Source organism: Bos grunniens, chromosome 29 (assembly GCF_055505025.1).
Source record: "Bos grunniens cultivar Pamir isolate PY7600 chromosome 29, Bosgru_T2T1.0, whole genome shotgun sequence".
NCBI classification, from domain to species: domain Eukaryota; kingdom Metazoa; phylum Chordata; class Mammalia; order Artiodactyla; family Bovidae; genus Bos; species Bos grunniens.
Genome location: NC_141193.1, coordinates 32,779,175 through 32,795,521, shown reverse-complemented (window position 1 = coordinate 32,795,521; position 16,347 = coordinate 32,779,175).

The window sequence follows — 16,347 nt, the reverse complement described above, 5'->3', positions numbered from 1 at the left end:
ATGGCTGGATGGCATCACTGACTCGATGGACGTGAGTCTGAGTGAACTCCGGGAGTTGGTGATGGACAGGGAGGCCTGGCGTGCTGTGATTCATGGGGTCGCAAAGAGTCGGACATGACTGAGTGACTGATCTGATCTGATCTGAAGCATCCCTCCAGTTTTAGCTTATTAATGTTCTAGAAATTCTAACCTTAGAACCAGAAGAACTGGCTGCTAGACTCAGTGTTTCATTCGTAGGTTTTAACCTTACAAAAACGAATTTGCCTTTCTGAGCTTCAGTTGTTTCATCAATAAAGTGAGAATAACTTTGATTTTCCTGGACCTGTCTTCAAATAGCTGAATTTGGAAGATAATTTTTTTCTTTTGAATTGGTTGGGTCTACAAAACCAGGATTAAGACTTAATTGTTGAAGGGAGCAGGTTCTATTAATTTTAAAGTAATTCATTCTGTCCTCTGAAGTTGCAGTGAATGCCCTGGCAGTTGAAGGGATATTACAAAAATCAGTGATGAATTGGGTGGAAAGTAAAATTAAGTGACCTCAAGGACCCCTCTGTCTTTCTCAGCTTATGAATTCTGTTTTCCAGAGCAGATAAGATGAGATGTAGATATATTTGAAAGTATATAAGCTGTGATATATCTGAGAGAATACTGCTGTTTTTTTAAGGATAAGTTTTTATTTATAGTCTTAAAGTAAAGGGGGAAGCCTTAACTTACAAGATGATTCTTCAGCAGTATGTACAACATACTTTTTATTTCCATGAAATGGAATCAAATGTGGACTGAAGCTACAGCGTATACACTAGAAATCAGCAAATGCTGGAGCAGAGTAGGAAAAAGACAAATGAGGCCTAAACAAAACCCTTCACTGGGATCTGCTGACCACCGCCAGAACCAGGGCTGGATCACATAATGGGGACAGATTTCAGGACAGTCTGAACGGGAGTGGGGCAAAAGTGGGGAGGGGTCCACAGTGAGGTGTGGGTTTAGTATGAGGTGAACCACTCTTAATATTTACAAAATCAGTTGGCTCTATTTCTTAGAAATACTCAAGGAAAGAAAGGAAGATTTGATCATTATTTTATGAATCTGTCACTTTGCAATACCGACATTGTCAGAAATAGGAATGATTCACTCAGTTTCAAATTTCAGTAGCAGGAAATCAAACCATCATCACTGGACCTCAGTACAAAACCTCTACCTTACCCTGTCCTCCCTCCTTGGCCCACCCACTACCCTGGAGGCTGCCACTCCACTGCTGCCCACACACTACACAATTGTCATACTGCCTCCCTAAGGCTGGCTGAAACAAGCAGGCGTGAACAGGCCAAGACTCTGCACTGCAAATCTGTCCCCACTTCCTTTTATATCACAAACTTTTTCAAGGAATCTGATCTTTCAGTAGGAGCAATAAATAGCCCTATAGGGGGGAAAAAATCCTTAAACAAAGGAGGAATTACTCTGATTATTCTAGACTGGTCATCTTCTGAAAGTAGGGCAGTCCTCAGATTCTCAAAGTCTATCAAACAGAGGTGAGGGTGGCCTGGGAGGGGCAGGAGCCCACCCGGCACGTGCTGGGCAGGGCTAGAACAGCTGGTGGGTGACCAGGACACCATGTGCTCAGAGGTCTGGTCAGCTGTCTGTACTCCACAAAAAAAGCTGCCAAGTTTGGGTGTTTGATTTAAAAATTCCTGGTGTGGACAGGGAATCTCTGAAGGAAAACATTAAAAAAAAAAAAAAAAAAAAGAAATGAGGAAGGAGGATGAGAGCTATTGTCTAAGGACGTCTATTAAAAAAAAAAGAAGAAAGAACAAAAAGTGTCTCTTAAATGGTTCTGAGAGTTCTAAAGATAAACTGAAAAGAGGGTAAGATAACAGAGGAGAAAGACAGTTTTTATTGCTGGCCTTGCCCCGCGGAGCTTAGCTGGTCTCCATCCGAAGGTTCTTCCTGCCTTGGGGCTCTTTGGGCTCTGACTCTGAGCCCTGATTGAAGGCAAAAATGGTGGACTCTCAAGAGTCTTCTCCAGCACCATAATTTGAAAACATCAGTTCTTCCACACTCAACCTTTATGCTTCAGTTCTCACATCCTACGACTACTGAAAAAACCATGGCTTTGACCCTACAGACCTTTGTCAGCCAAGTGATAGCTCTGTTTTTAAATATGCTCTCTAGGTTTGTCATAGCTTTCCTTCCAAGAAGTAAGTGTCTTTGAATTTTATGGCTACTGTTACCATCTGCAGTGATTTTGAAGCCCAAGAAAAAAGATCTGTCACTGTTTCCACTTTTCCCCTTCTGTTTGCCAGGAAGGGTTGGACCAGATGCCATGATCTTAGATTTTTAATGTTGAGTTTCAAGGCAACTTTTTCACTCTCCTCTTCCATCTTCATCAAGAGGCTCTTTAGTTTGTCTTTGCTTTCTGCCGTTTGAGTGGTATCATCTGCATATCTGGGATTATTGTTTCTCCCAGCAATATTGATTCCAGAGTGTGATTGATACAGCCCCACATTTCACATGATGTACTATGCATATTAAGTTAAACAAGCGGGATGACAATATACAGCCTTATCATTCTCTATACTCAATTTTGAACAAGTCCATTATTCCATGTCTCACATGCTAGCAAAATAATACAGAAAATTCTCCAATCCAGGCTTTAACAGTATGTGAACCATGAACTTCCAGCTGGCGAAGCTGGATTTAGAAAAGGCAGAGGAACCAGAGATAAAATTGCCAACATCCGTTGCATCATAGAAAAAGCAAGAGAGTTCCAGAAAAACGTCCACTTCTACTTTATTGACTATGCCAAAGCCTTTGACTGTGTGGATCACAACAAACTGGAAAATTCTTCCAGAGATGGGAATACCAGACCACCTGACCTGCCTCCTGAGAAATCTGTATGCAGGTCAAGAAGCAACAGTTAGAACTAGACATGGAACAACAGACTGGTTCCAAATAAGGAAAGGAGTTCATCAAGGCTGTATACTGTCACCCTGCTTATTTAACTTATATGCAGAGTACATCATGAGAAACGCTGGACTGGATGAAGCACAAGCTGGAATCAAGATTGCCAGGAGAAATATCAGTAACCTCAGATACACAGATGACACCACCCTTACGGCAGAAAGTGAAGAACTAAAGAACTTCTTGTTGAAAGTGAAAGAGGAGTGTGAAAAAGTTGGCTATGGCAGAAAGTGAAGAAGAACTAAAGAACCTCTTGTTGAAAGTGAAAGAAGAGCGTGAAAAAGTTGGCTTAAAACTCAACATTCAGAAAGCTAAGGTCATGGCATCTGGTCCCATCACTTCATGGGAAATAGATGGGGAAACAGTGGAAACAGTGAGAGACTTTATTTTGGGGGGCTCCAAAATCACTGCAGGTGGTGACTGCAGCCATGAAATTAAAAGACGCATACTCCTTGGAAGAAAAGTTATGACCAACCTAGACAGCATATTAAAAATCAGAGACATTACTTTGCCAACAAAGGTCCATCTAGTCAAGGCTATGGTTTTTCCAGTGGTCATGTATGGATGTGAGAGTTGGACTATAAAGAAAGCTGAGCACCAAAGAATTGATGTTTTTGAACTCTGGTGTTAGACTCCTGAGAGTTCCTTGGATTGACTGTACTGCAAGGAGATCCAATCAGTCAATGCTAAAGGAAATCAGTCCTGCATATTCATTGGAAGGACTGGTGCTGAAACTGAAACTGCAATACTTTGGCCACCTAATGTGAAGAACTGACTCATTGGAATAGACCCTGATGCTGGGGAAGTTTGAAGGCAGGAGAAGGGGACAACAAAGGATGACATGGTTGAATGGCATCACCAACTCAATGGGCATGAGTTTGAGTAAGCTCCGGAGGTTGGTGATGGACAGGGAAGCCTGGCATGCTGCAGTCCATGGGGTCACAAAGAGTCAGACACGACTGAGGGACTAAACTGAACTGAACTGAACCAACAGTGCAAGAAAATTCCCTTTTATCCATGCCCTCTCCAGCATTTATTGTCTGTAGACATTTTGATCCATGTGATCAGTTTGCTTAGTTTTCTGTGATTGTGGTTTTCATTCTGTCTGCCCTCTGGTGGATGGGAATAAGAAGCTTGTGGAACCTTCCTGATGGGAGGGACTGGCTGTGGGGAAAACTGGGTCTTGCTCTCCTGGGCCATGCTTCAGTTCAGTTCAGTCACTCAGTCGTGTCCGACTCTTTGCAACACCATGAATTGTAGCATGCCAGGCCTCCCTGTCCATCATCAACTCCCAGAGTTCACTCAAACTCACATCCATCCAGTCAGTGATGACATCCAGCCGTCTCATCCTCTGTCGTCCTCTTCTCCTCCTGCCCCCAATCCCTCCCAGCATCAGAGTCTTTTCCAGTGAGTCAACTCTTCGCATGAGGTGGCCAAAGTACTGGAGTTTCAGCTTTAGCATCATTCCTTCCAAAGAACACCCAGGACTGATCTCCTTTAGAATGGACTGGTTGGATCTCCTTGCATTCCAAGGGACTCTCAAGAGTCTTCTCCTACACCACAGTTCAAAAGCACCAATTCTTTGGCGCTCAGCTTTCTTCACAGTCCAACTCTCACATCCATACATGATGACAGGAAAAACCATAGCCTTGACTAGATGGACCTTTGTTGGCAAAGTAGTGTCTCTGCTTTTGAATATGCTATCTAAGTTGGTCATAACTTTCCTTCCAAGGAGTAAGTGTCTTTTAATTTCATGGCTGCAGTCACCATCTGCAGTGATTTTGGAGCCCAAAAAAATAAAGTCTGACACTGTTTCCACTGTTTCCCCATCTATTTCCCATGAAGTGATGGGACCAGATGCCATGATCTTAGTTTTCTGAATGTTAAGCTTTAAGCCAACTTTTTCACTCTCCTCTTTCACTTTCATCTAGAGGCTTTTTAGTTCCTCTTCACTTTCTGCCATAAGGGTGGTGTCATCTGCATATCTGAGGTTATTGATATTTCTCCCGGCAATCTTGATTGCAGCTTGTGCTTCTTCCAGCCCAGAGTTTCTCATGATGCACCCTGCATATAAGTTAATGTAGGCAGGGTGACAGTATACAGCCTTGACATACTCCTTTTCCTATTTGGAACCAGTCTGTTGTTCCATGTCCAGTTACAACTGTTGCTTCCTGACCTGCATACAGGTTTCTCAAGAGGCAGGTCAAGTGGTCTGGTATTCCCATCTCTTACAGAATTTTCCACAGTTTATTGTGATCCACATAGTCTAAAGCTTTGGCATAGTCAATAAAGCAGAAATAGATGTTTTTCTCGAACTCTCTTGCCTTTTCGATGATCCAATGGATGTTGGCAATTTGATCTCTGGTTCCTCTGCCTTTTCTAAAACCAGCTTGAACATCTGGAAATTCACGGTTCATGTATTGCTGAAGCCTGGCTTGGAAAATTTTGAGCATTACTTTACTAGTGTGTGAGATGAGTGCAATTGTGCAGTAGTTTGAGCATTCTTTGGCATTGCCTTTCTTTGGGATTGGAATGAAAATTGACCTTTTCCAGTCCTATGGCCACTGCTGAGTTTTCCCAATTTGCTGGCATATTGAGTGCAGCACTTCCACAGCATCATCTTTCAGGATTTGAAAGAGCTCAACTGGAATTCCATCACCTTCACTAGCTTTGTTCGTAGTGATGCTTTCTAAGGCCCACTTGACTTCACATTCCAGGATATCTGGCTCTAGGTGGGTGATCACACCATCGTGATTATCTTGGTTGTGAAGATCTTTTTTGTACAGTTCTCCTGTGTATTCTTGCCACCTCTTCTTAATGTCCTCTGCTTCTGTTAGGTCCATACCATTTCTGTCCTTTATTGAGCCCATCTTTGCATGAAATGTTCCCTTTGTATCTCTAATTTTCTTGAAGAGATCTCTAGTCTTTCCCATTCTGTTGTCCTCTATTTCTTTGCACTGATCCCTGAGGGAGGCTCTCTTATCTCTCCTTGCTATTCTTTGGAAGTCTGCATTCAGATGGGAATATTTTTCCTTTTCTCCTTTGCTTTTCACTTCTCTTCTTTTCACAGCTATTTATAAGTCCTCCCCAGACAGCCATTTTGCTTTTTTGCATTTCTTTTCCATGGGGATAGTCTTGATCCCTGTCTCCTGTACAATGTTACGAACCTCCATCCATAGTTCATCAGGCATTCTGTCTATTAGATCTAGTCCCTTAGATCTATTTCTCACTTCCACTGTATATTCATAAGGGATTTGATTTAGGTCATACCTGAATAGTCTAGTGGTTTTCCCCACTTTCTTCAATTTAATTCTGAATTTGCAATAAGGAGTTCATGATCTGAGCCACAGTCAACTCCCAGTCTTATTTTTGTTGACTGTATAGAGCTTCTCCATCTTTGGCCACAAAGAACATAATCAATCTGATTTTGGTGTTGACCATCTGGTAATGTCCATGTGTAGAGTGTTCTGTTGTGTTGTTGGAAGAAGGTGTTTGCTATGACCAGAGCGTTCTCTTGGCAAAACTCTGTTAGCTTTTGCCCTGCTTCATTCCATATTCCAAGGCCAAATTTGCCTGTTACTCCTGGTGTTTCTTGACTTCCTTCTTTTGCATTCCAGTCCCCTATAATGAAAAGGACTTTTTTTGGGGGTGTTAGTTCTAAAAGGTCTTGTAGGTCTTCATAGAACCATTAAACTTCAGCTTTTCACCATAACTGGTTGGGGCACAGACTTGGATTACTGTGATATTGAATGATTTGCCTTGGAAATGAACAGAGATCATTCTGTCATTTTTGAGATTGCATCTAAGTATTGCAGTTCAGACTGTTTTGTTGACCATAATGGCTACTCCATTTCTTCTAAGGGATTCCTGCCCACAGTAGTTGATAGAATGGTCATCTGAGTTGAATTCACCCATTCCAGTCCATTTTAGTTCGCTGATTTCTAGAATGCCGATGTTCTCTCTTGTCATCTCCTGTTTGACTGCTTCCAATTTGCCTTGATTCATGGACCTGACATTCCAGGTTCCTATGCAGTATTGCTCTTTATAGCATCAGACCTTGCTTCTATCACCAGTCACATCCACAACTGGGTATTGTTTTTGCTTTGGCTCCATCCCTTCATTCTTTCTGGAGTTATTTCTCCACTGATCTCCAGTAGCATACTGGGCACCTACTAACCTGGGGAGTTCCTGTTTCATTATCCTATAATTTTGCTTTTCCATACTGTTCATGGGGTTCTCAAGGCAAGAATACTGACGTAGTTTGCCATTCCCTTCTCCAGTGGACCACATTCTGTCAGCCCTCTCCACCATGACCTGCCCGTCTTGGGTGGCCCCACACAGCATGGCTTAGTTTCATTGAGTTAGATAAGGCTGTGGTCCATGTGATTAGATTGACTAGTTTCCTGTGATTATGGCTTCAGTGTGTCTGCCCTCTGATGCCCTCTTGCAGCACCTACTGTCTTACTTGGGCTTCTCTTTCCTTGGACGTGGGGTATCTCTTCATGGCTGCTCCAGCAAAGCACAGCCGCTGCTCCTTACCTTGGACGAAGGGTATCTCCTCACTGCCGACCCTCTTGATCTTGAATGTGGAGTAGCTTCTCTCGGCCCTCCTGTGCCTGCGCAGCCATCGCTCCTTGAACGTGGGGTAGCTCCTCCCGGCCGCCGCCCCTGACCTTGGGCGAGGGGTAGCTCCTCTCGGCCATGCTTCTAAGGGGTGTGTCGCAGTTGGTAAATCTTTAATCCAATTTTATACTGATGGATGGGACTGTGTTCCCTCCCTGTAGTTTGGCCTGAGGCCAAACTATGGTTGGGGTAATGGCAACCTCCTCCAACAGGACTTACGCCAGCATGCTGTGCATCCCAGACTGCTGCAGTCAGTGTATCTGACCCCGAGGCAGGCCACTGTTGACCCATGCCTCCTCCAGAGACTCCCAAACACTCACAGACAGGTCTGTCTCAGTCTCTTGTGGGGTCATTGCTTCTTTCTTCTGGGTCCTGGTGCACATAAGGTTTTTGTTTGTTCCCTCTAAGAGTCTTTGTTTCCCTGTCCTATGAAAGTCCTGTAATCAAATCCCACTGGCCTTCAAAGTCAAATTCCCTGAGGATTCTCAGTTCCTTTGCTGGACCCCCAGGTTGGGAAATCTATTGTGGGGCCTAGACATTTTGATGATGGCCCTTCTAGTGGTGTGAAGTGATATTTCATTGTAGTTTTGCTTTGCATTTCTCTAATAATAACTGATGTTGACCATCTTTTCATGTGTTTATTAGCCATCTATATAACCTTTGGAGAAATGTCTGTTTAGGTCTGCTCGCTTTTTGATCGGATTGTTTGTCTTTCTGGTATTGAGCTGAATTTGGAGATTAATCCTTTGTCAGTTGTTTGATTTGCTAGTATTTTCTCCCATTCTGAGAGTTATTTTTTTTGCCTTGCCTATAGTTTCCTTCACTGTGCAAATTCTTTCAAGTTTAATTAAGTCCCATTTATTTATTTTTGTTTTTATTTCCATTGTTCTTGGAGGTGGGTCATAGAGGATCTTGTTGTCATTTATGTCAGTGTTGTGTTTATGTTTTCCTTCAAGAACTTTGTAGTTTCTGGTCTTACATTTAGTTCCTTAATCCATTTGGTGTCTATTTTTGTGTGTGGTGTTAGAAAGTGTTCTAATTTCATTCTTTTACATGTAGCTGCTCAATTTTCCCAGCACCACTTATTGAAGAGACTGTTTTTCTCTGTTGTATAATTTTGCCTCCTTTGTCAAAGATAGGTTGTCCACAGGTACATGGATTTATCTCTGGGCTTTCTATCAGGTTCCATAGGTCTATATTTCTGTTTTTGTGCCAATATCATACTGTCTTGATGACTGTAGCTTTGCAGTACAGTCTGAAATCAGGAAGGTTGATTCCTCCAGCTCCCTTCTTTCTCAGGATTGCTTTGGCTATTCAGGCTCTTTTGTGGGAGACTACTGACCTTATTTCTATACATACAAATTTACTTTTTCTAAACAATCTTAAGTAAATGGATTCATACAACAGGTAATCTTTTGTGTCTAGCTTTCTTTTACTTAGCATAAAGTTCGTGAGATTCATTCCTGTTATATCATGTATCAGTATTTCATTCCCTTTTGTGTCTTAATAATATTCTATTGTATTGGTATACAATATTTTGAAAACCCATTTATCAGTTGATGGGCATTTGGATTGTTTCCACTTTTTTGGCTATTATGTATAATGCTCATATGAACAGCCATGCTTTTGTGTAGATATATGTTTTCATTTCTGTTGGGTGTATACCTAAAAATAGAATTGTTGGATTATATGGTGACTGTATAATAAACCTTTTGAGGAACTGCCTTCCAAAATGGCTGTACTATTGTACACTCCCACTAGCAATTATGAGAGTTCTAATTTCTTCGTATCTTCCCCCACATTTGTTATTGTATGTCTTTTCTTTATATCCATCATAGTGGTTATGAAGTGGTATCTCACTGTAGTTTTGATTTGCATTTCCTAATGGATAATGATGTTAAGCATCTATTCATGTGTTTATTGGTCATTTATCATTTTGTAGAAATGTCTTTCTTATTGTTTAATTTAATTACAGTGAGGTCAAAGAATACATTTTATTTTAAATCCTTTTAAGCTTATCGAGATGTGTTTTAGATATGACCTATCATATAGTTTGTGCTAAAGAATGATCCATATCTGGTTAAAAAGAATTGTATTCTGCAGATCTTGGGTGGAATGATGAGTTGATTAATACAGTTGTTTGCATCTTGAATATCACTGCCAATATTCATTCTGGTTTTGTTCATTATTGAGATAGAGTAGTGAGCTCTTCAGCTGTAGAATTTTCCTTTTTTCCTTTTATTATGTCATCTTTTGCTTTATGCAAAACCACTTTCTTGTTAGGTGAATCAGTTCAGTTCAGTTGCTCAGTTGTGTCCGAGTCTTTGTGACCCCATGAATCACAGCACGCCAGGCCTCCTTGTCCATCACCAACTCCCGGAGTTCACTCAAACTCAGGTCCATTGAGTCGGTGAAGCCATCCAGCCATCTCATCCTCTTTCGTCCCCTTCTTCTCCTGTCCCCAGTCCCTCCCAGCATCAGGGTCTTTTCCAATGAGTCATCTCTTCTCATGAGGTGGCCAAAGTATTGGAGTTTCAGTTTTAGCGTCAGTCTTTCCAATGAACACCCAGGACTGATTTCCTTTAGGATGGACTGGTTGGATCTCCTTGCAGTCCAAGCAACTCTCAAGAGTCTTCTACAACACCACAGTTCAAAAGCACCAATTCTTTGGCGCTCAGCTTTCTTCACAGTCCAACTCTCACATCCATACATGACCACAGGAAAAACCATAGCCTTGACTAGACGGAACTTGTTGGCAAAGTAATGTCTCTGCTTTTGAATATGCTGTCTATTTTGATCATAACTTTCCTTCCAAGGAGTAAACGTCTTTTAATTTCATGGCTGCAATCACCATCTGCAGTGATTTTAGAGCCCCCCCAAAATCAAGTCTGACACTGTTTCCACTGTTTCCCCATCTATTTCCCATGAAGTGATGGGACCAGATGCCATGATCTTCGTTTTCTGAATGTTGAGCTTTAAGCCAACTTTTTCACTGTCCACTTTCACTTTCATCAAGAGGCTTTTTAGTTCCTTTTCACTTTCTGCCATAAGAGTGGTGTCGTCTGCATATCTGAGGTTATTGATATTTCTCCCGGCAATCTGGATTCCAGCTTGTGCTTCCTCCAGCCCAGCGTTTCTCATGATGTACTCTGCATGGAAGTTAAATAAGCAGGGTGACAGTATACAGCCTTGACGTACTCCTTTTCCTATTTGGAACCAGTCTGTTTTTCTATGTCCAGTTCTAACCGTTGCTTCCTGACCTGCATACACATTTCTCAGGAGGCAGGTCAGGTGGTCTGGTATTCCCATCTCTTTCAGAATTTTCCACAGTTTATTGTGATCCACACAGTCAAAGGCTTTGGCATAGTCAATAAAGCAGAAATAGATGTTTTTCTGGAACTCTCTTGCTTTTTCCATGATCCAGCAGATGTTGGCAATTTGATCTCTGGTTCCTCTGCCTTTTCTAAAACCAGCTTGAACATCTGGAAATTCATGGTTCACGTATTGCTGAAGCCTGGCTTGGAGAATTTTGAGCATTATGTATATACATTCATAATTGTTAAATCTTGATATATTGACTCTTTTATAATTATGAAACATTTTTTATCTCTGGCAATATTTCTTAAAGTTTATTTTAATTGATATGAATGTGGATACTTCCAGTCTCTTGTGATCATTTTTTCCATGATACATCTTTTCCATTATTTTGCTTTCAACTTACTCATGTCTTTGAATCTATAATGTGTCATTATTTATATGTTTAGCTTTACATTTGGGAGAAGGCAATGGCACCCCAGTCCAGTACTCTTGCCTGGAAAATCCCATGGATGGAGGAGCCTGGTAGGCTGCAGTCCATGGGGTCGCGAAGAGTCGGACACGACTGAACGACTTCACTTTCCCTTTTCACTTTCCTGCATTGGAGAAGGAAATGGCAACCCACTCCAGTGTTATTGCCTGGAGAATCCCAGGGACTCGGGAGCCTGTTGGGCTGCCGTCTGTGGGGTCACACAGAGTCGAACACGACTGAAGCGACTTAGCAGCTTTACATTTGACATTTTCTCTTTGTTTTCTACATGGATCCTAGCTTTTTCTGTTCTTCTTTCTTTTGTTGAATAAATTAATTTATTCTTTTTCTTCTTTTATAAAAACTATTTCTTAGTGGTTGCCTTCAGGATTAAAATATACATTTTAATTTATTATACTCTATTTCAGCATAATATATTATTATACTCTATTTCAGATCAACACAATGTGCTTTCCAATAAAATAGATACATTTGGTTCCAGTATAGCTTCATTCCCTGTTCTCTGCTTTGTGATATTATTACCATATATTCACATGTACATATGCACATGCACACACATACAAACAGATACATCTATGTATAAACCCAGCAATAAAGTGTTATAATTATTGTTTTATACAGTTTTTTTTTGTTTTTAAATGTTAATAAAATTTATTTTAAAAGTTTATTTGTGAAATCTTTCATGTTAATTTACATATTTACCATTTCTTCTGCTCTTCATTTGTACTTGTGGACTTGAATTACCATTTGTGTTTTTTTTTTCAGCCTGACATTTATTTCAGTATTATATGTAAATAGGTCTTGTGGTAAGCAAATTTTCCTAGCCTTTGTTTATATTGGAATGTCTTTATTTCACCTTCATTTTTTAAAGATTGTTTTACTGGATATAGGTTTCCTGATTGGGATTTTTAAACAGTTTCAACCCTTTGAATATGTTATCTCATTGCTCTCTCACCTTCATTGTTTCAGATTGGGAGTTAGGTTTTAACTTATATTAAAACTTGAGTTTAACTTAGGTTTTAACTTTAATTCTTTTACATTATGTGCCATTTTTCTCTTAATGCTTTTTAGTATTTTTACTTTGGCTTTGACTTTCAACATCTGTCTATGATGTGTCTATGTTTTAACTCTGTATATTTTACTATTGATGTTTATTGAGATTCTTGGATATCTAGATTAATATTTTTATGTAATTTGGGAAGTTTATGTATGTTCACACTGTCAGGTATATATGAAGAATTTGAGGCCTCTCTCTAAAGTCTGCTATGTCTGTGAGCAACATCAGGCAGGAATTTGTTTGCCCTATCCACTATTGCAATCTTAGGCTAGTAGCAGTTGACCCTCTCCTGCTGCCACCTGTAAGAGATCACCTCCAATGGTGGCACTGCTGGGCCTGGGCATTGCCCACTTCTCCAGATGAAAGTGAGCCCTCTTGGATCAAGTAGTTACAGCATACCTTCCCTGGAAGAAGCTCCTTTCTGGTTGAGCTTCTGGGTGGGATGAATGGGAGCTACCCTGGGGTAGGACATCAGAGATTCCTACTGTATTACCCAAACTTAAACCATTTTAAATCAAATGCAGTTCTTATACATGTTTCCACCTTAGAGCCATTGCACTTCTTCCATCTGCAAAGAACAGTCTTCTCTCAGAGGGTCGAATGGCTTCTTCTTTCATTTCATTCAGGCCAGTGATTATGTAACTTGTCATTGAAGAGACCTTTCCAAGACTACTCTGTCTAGAGTAGTAGTTCCCCACTTTGAACCAATCTCTACTCTCCTATGTTTATCTTTATCTTATTACTACCTGACATTTTGCTGATTAATTTTGACTATATCATCTTCTAAAATGGAAGCCATAGGACCAGGAGCTTTATTTGTTCTGTTCTTTAAAATAACCCCAGAGCTTCAAACAGAGCCTGATACACAATGAATGAATGAGTGAATTAAAGTCATTGGCTTTTAAAAAAAGAGGTTTGTGGTTATTAGATATAATGATCCTTTAATTGATTCTTTATATCTTTCTAGCTCCTAACCAATTACAAAGTGTTTTTATACTCATATCATTTCATTTCTTCCTCAAGGTGGCCCTGTGAGGTAGGCAGAGATATACTGTCATTACTGTGTCTTATAGATGAGAACTCTGGCTTAGAGTGATACACCTTGCCTAGGAACATAAGGATAAGAAATAGAAGTCTGACACAAAAAAACAATATCTCTTGATTCTGGTAGTTGTTGATATTACCACTCAAAGCCATTACCTGTGGGAAACAGAATATGTTGATGAAGAAAGTGGTGAAATCCCCTTCTCTGTAGAGTTTTAGGAGACAAAAGGACCTAGTGGGTTTTTTTCCCTCAAGGTTGTTTTCACTATTTGTGGTATGTTGTGTTTCCACACAAATTTTAAAAAAGATTTTATGTTCTAGTTCTATGAAAAATGCCATTGGTAATTTGATAGGAATTGCACTGAGTCAGTAGATTGACTTGGGTAGTATAGTTGTCATTGGTTCTTGATAGTTTTTGTGTAATGTGTCTTGGAGAAGGTCTTCTTGTGTTGAGGTAACTCTCTTCTCAATCTATAACCATAAAATATCCACTCAACTCAACAAAGGTGCCTAGGCCCAACACATCACAATGCTAGAGAATTCTCATCTGAAGATAGATAGAGGGGGTGGAACCAAGGGACCAGGAGAGGCAGTGCAGAGTCCCAGGCCCTTGGTCTCCACAGTTTAGTCCACAGTTCCCGAGAATCCAGGAGCAGCAGCAGAGGTGGCACACATGACTTTGGATTCCCAGCTACAGCGACTCTCATGGCCCAGGTAACTGGGAAGCAGTGAACACTACCCCTCCAGCCAAAGAGGTACCAACAATTCTTCCCCCACCCCTACCCACAGTAGTGGATAGGGGCCTGGCAACCTGATAGCACGAACGTGGCAGAGGTGTCTGCCTGACCCAGCTCCCTGCCCACCCCCATCCCCAGGCGCAGGAGTGAAGCCTTCAGGAGCCCAGAAACAACAGAAAAGTCTATCATCCTGGTGCCCCAGGAAGCGTCACCAGTGACACTGGTGGCAGCAAGGCAACAGTGATCATGGAAGCACAAAAAGTGATAGTAATGGTAGGGGGCAAAGCTTCTGACAGACATTAAGTGGGGGATTTAAAGTGTACACTTTCAAATATAATCAGAGGTGGATTGGCTAAGTGAAATCAGATGTGCTATAGTGCCACCTACTGGAAAATGAAAGACCTGTCATTTCTAATCTGTTGAACTGTTAGAACCAAGCCAAAATGCATTCAGTACTTCAAATGCATTAGCAGAGAAACAACTCATCAATCACCATAAGAACCACAGTAATGCTGTACCAAACAGAAAAATGGCAATTCTTCAGAAACCAAACCTAAAAGTCATAAAGTATTGCTACCTAACTGGTGGAGAATTCAAAACAGCTGTCATGAAGAAACTCAACAGGCTATAAGAAAACTCAGAAAGGCATTTTAATGAGCTCAGAAATAAAATTAATGAACAGAGGAATAATTTACCAAAGAGATTGAATATCTGAAAAGAACAAAACAAAATCTAGAGCCGAAGATTCAGTAAATAAGATGAAGAATACATTAGAACACATTGGAACAAGAGCAGAACATATGGAAGAATTAGTGAGCTCAAAGATAGAAATTTTAAAATGATACAGCTAGAAAAGGAAAGAGAAATATTTGTAAGAATGAAGAACTTCCACTAAATCTATCTCACTCTTCTAGGAAGGGCAGCATTAGGCTAATAACAACAGCAGAAGAGAGAGAGAAGGGACCAGAGGGATTACTGAAAGAAATAATAGCTGATTCCAATCCTAAGGAACAACTACACAGCCCATGAAGCTAAGAGAACACCTAAGAAGTGAAGAGGAACTAAAGAGCCTCTTGATAAAGGTGGAAGAGAAGATTGAAAAGCTGGCTTTAAACTCAACATTCAAAAAACTAAGATCATGGCATCCGGTTCCATCACTTCATGGTAAATAGATGGGGAAATAATGGAAACAGCGACAGACTTTCTTTTCTTAGGCTCCAAAATCACTGCAGCCATGAAATTAAAAGATGTTTTCTCCTTGGAAAAAAGCTGTGACAAACCTAGGCAGTGTATTAAAAAGCAGAGACATCACTTTGCTGACAAATGTCTGTATAGTCAAAGCTATGGTTTCTCCAGTAATCATGTATGGATGTGAGAGGTGGGCCATAAAGAAGGCTAAGCACAAGAGGTGTTCCTAAGATGGTGGAGGAATAGGATGGGGAGACCACTTTCTCCCCAACAAATTCATCGAAAGAACATTTGTGCGCTGAGCAAATTCCACAGAACAACTTCTGAATGCTGGCAGAGGACATCAGGCACCCAGAAAAGCAGCCCATTGTCTTCAAAAGGAGGTAGGACAAAATATAAAAGATAAAAAGAGAGGCAAAAGAGGTAAGGATGGAGATCTGTCCCGGGAAGGGAGTCTTAAAAAAGAGAGGTTTCTAAACACCAGGAAACACTCTCTCCAGCGGGTCTGTGGTGAGCCTTGGAATCTCAGAGGGCAAAATAACCCGGAGGAAAAATAAATAAATAATCAAAACCCTCAGATTACTTGCCTAACAGCAACTCCCAGGGATGCAACAGCCCAGATGCTTTCATCTCCTACTAGCAAGCGGGGGAGGGACAGGGAGGAGCGGGCGGCATTAGGATAAGGACCAGGCCTGAGGGCAATCTGAGGGTACTAGCTTGAGATAGCAACCCAGACTGTGGGATAGCTATCCCACGATCCCATGAAAAGCCCTAACCTAAGACACCATCAGGCCCGCTCACAGAACAAAGGACTGAGCAGAGCTAGCCTGCTGTGGGCAGCCCATCCCCCGCCGGAGACAGGCAGACGAGGGCAGCCAGAGCCGGAAGGGGGCAATCGCAGCTCCAGAGGGGCATCCTATACCAAACTGCAAACA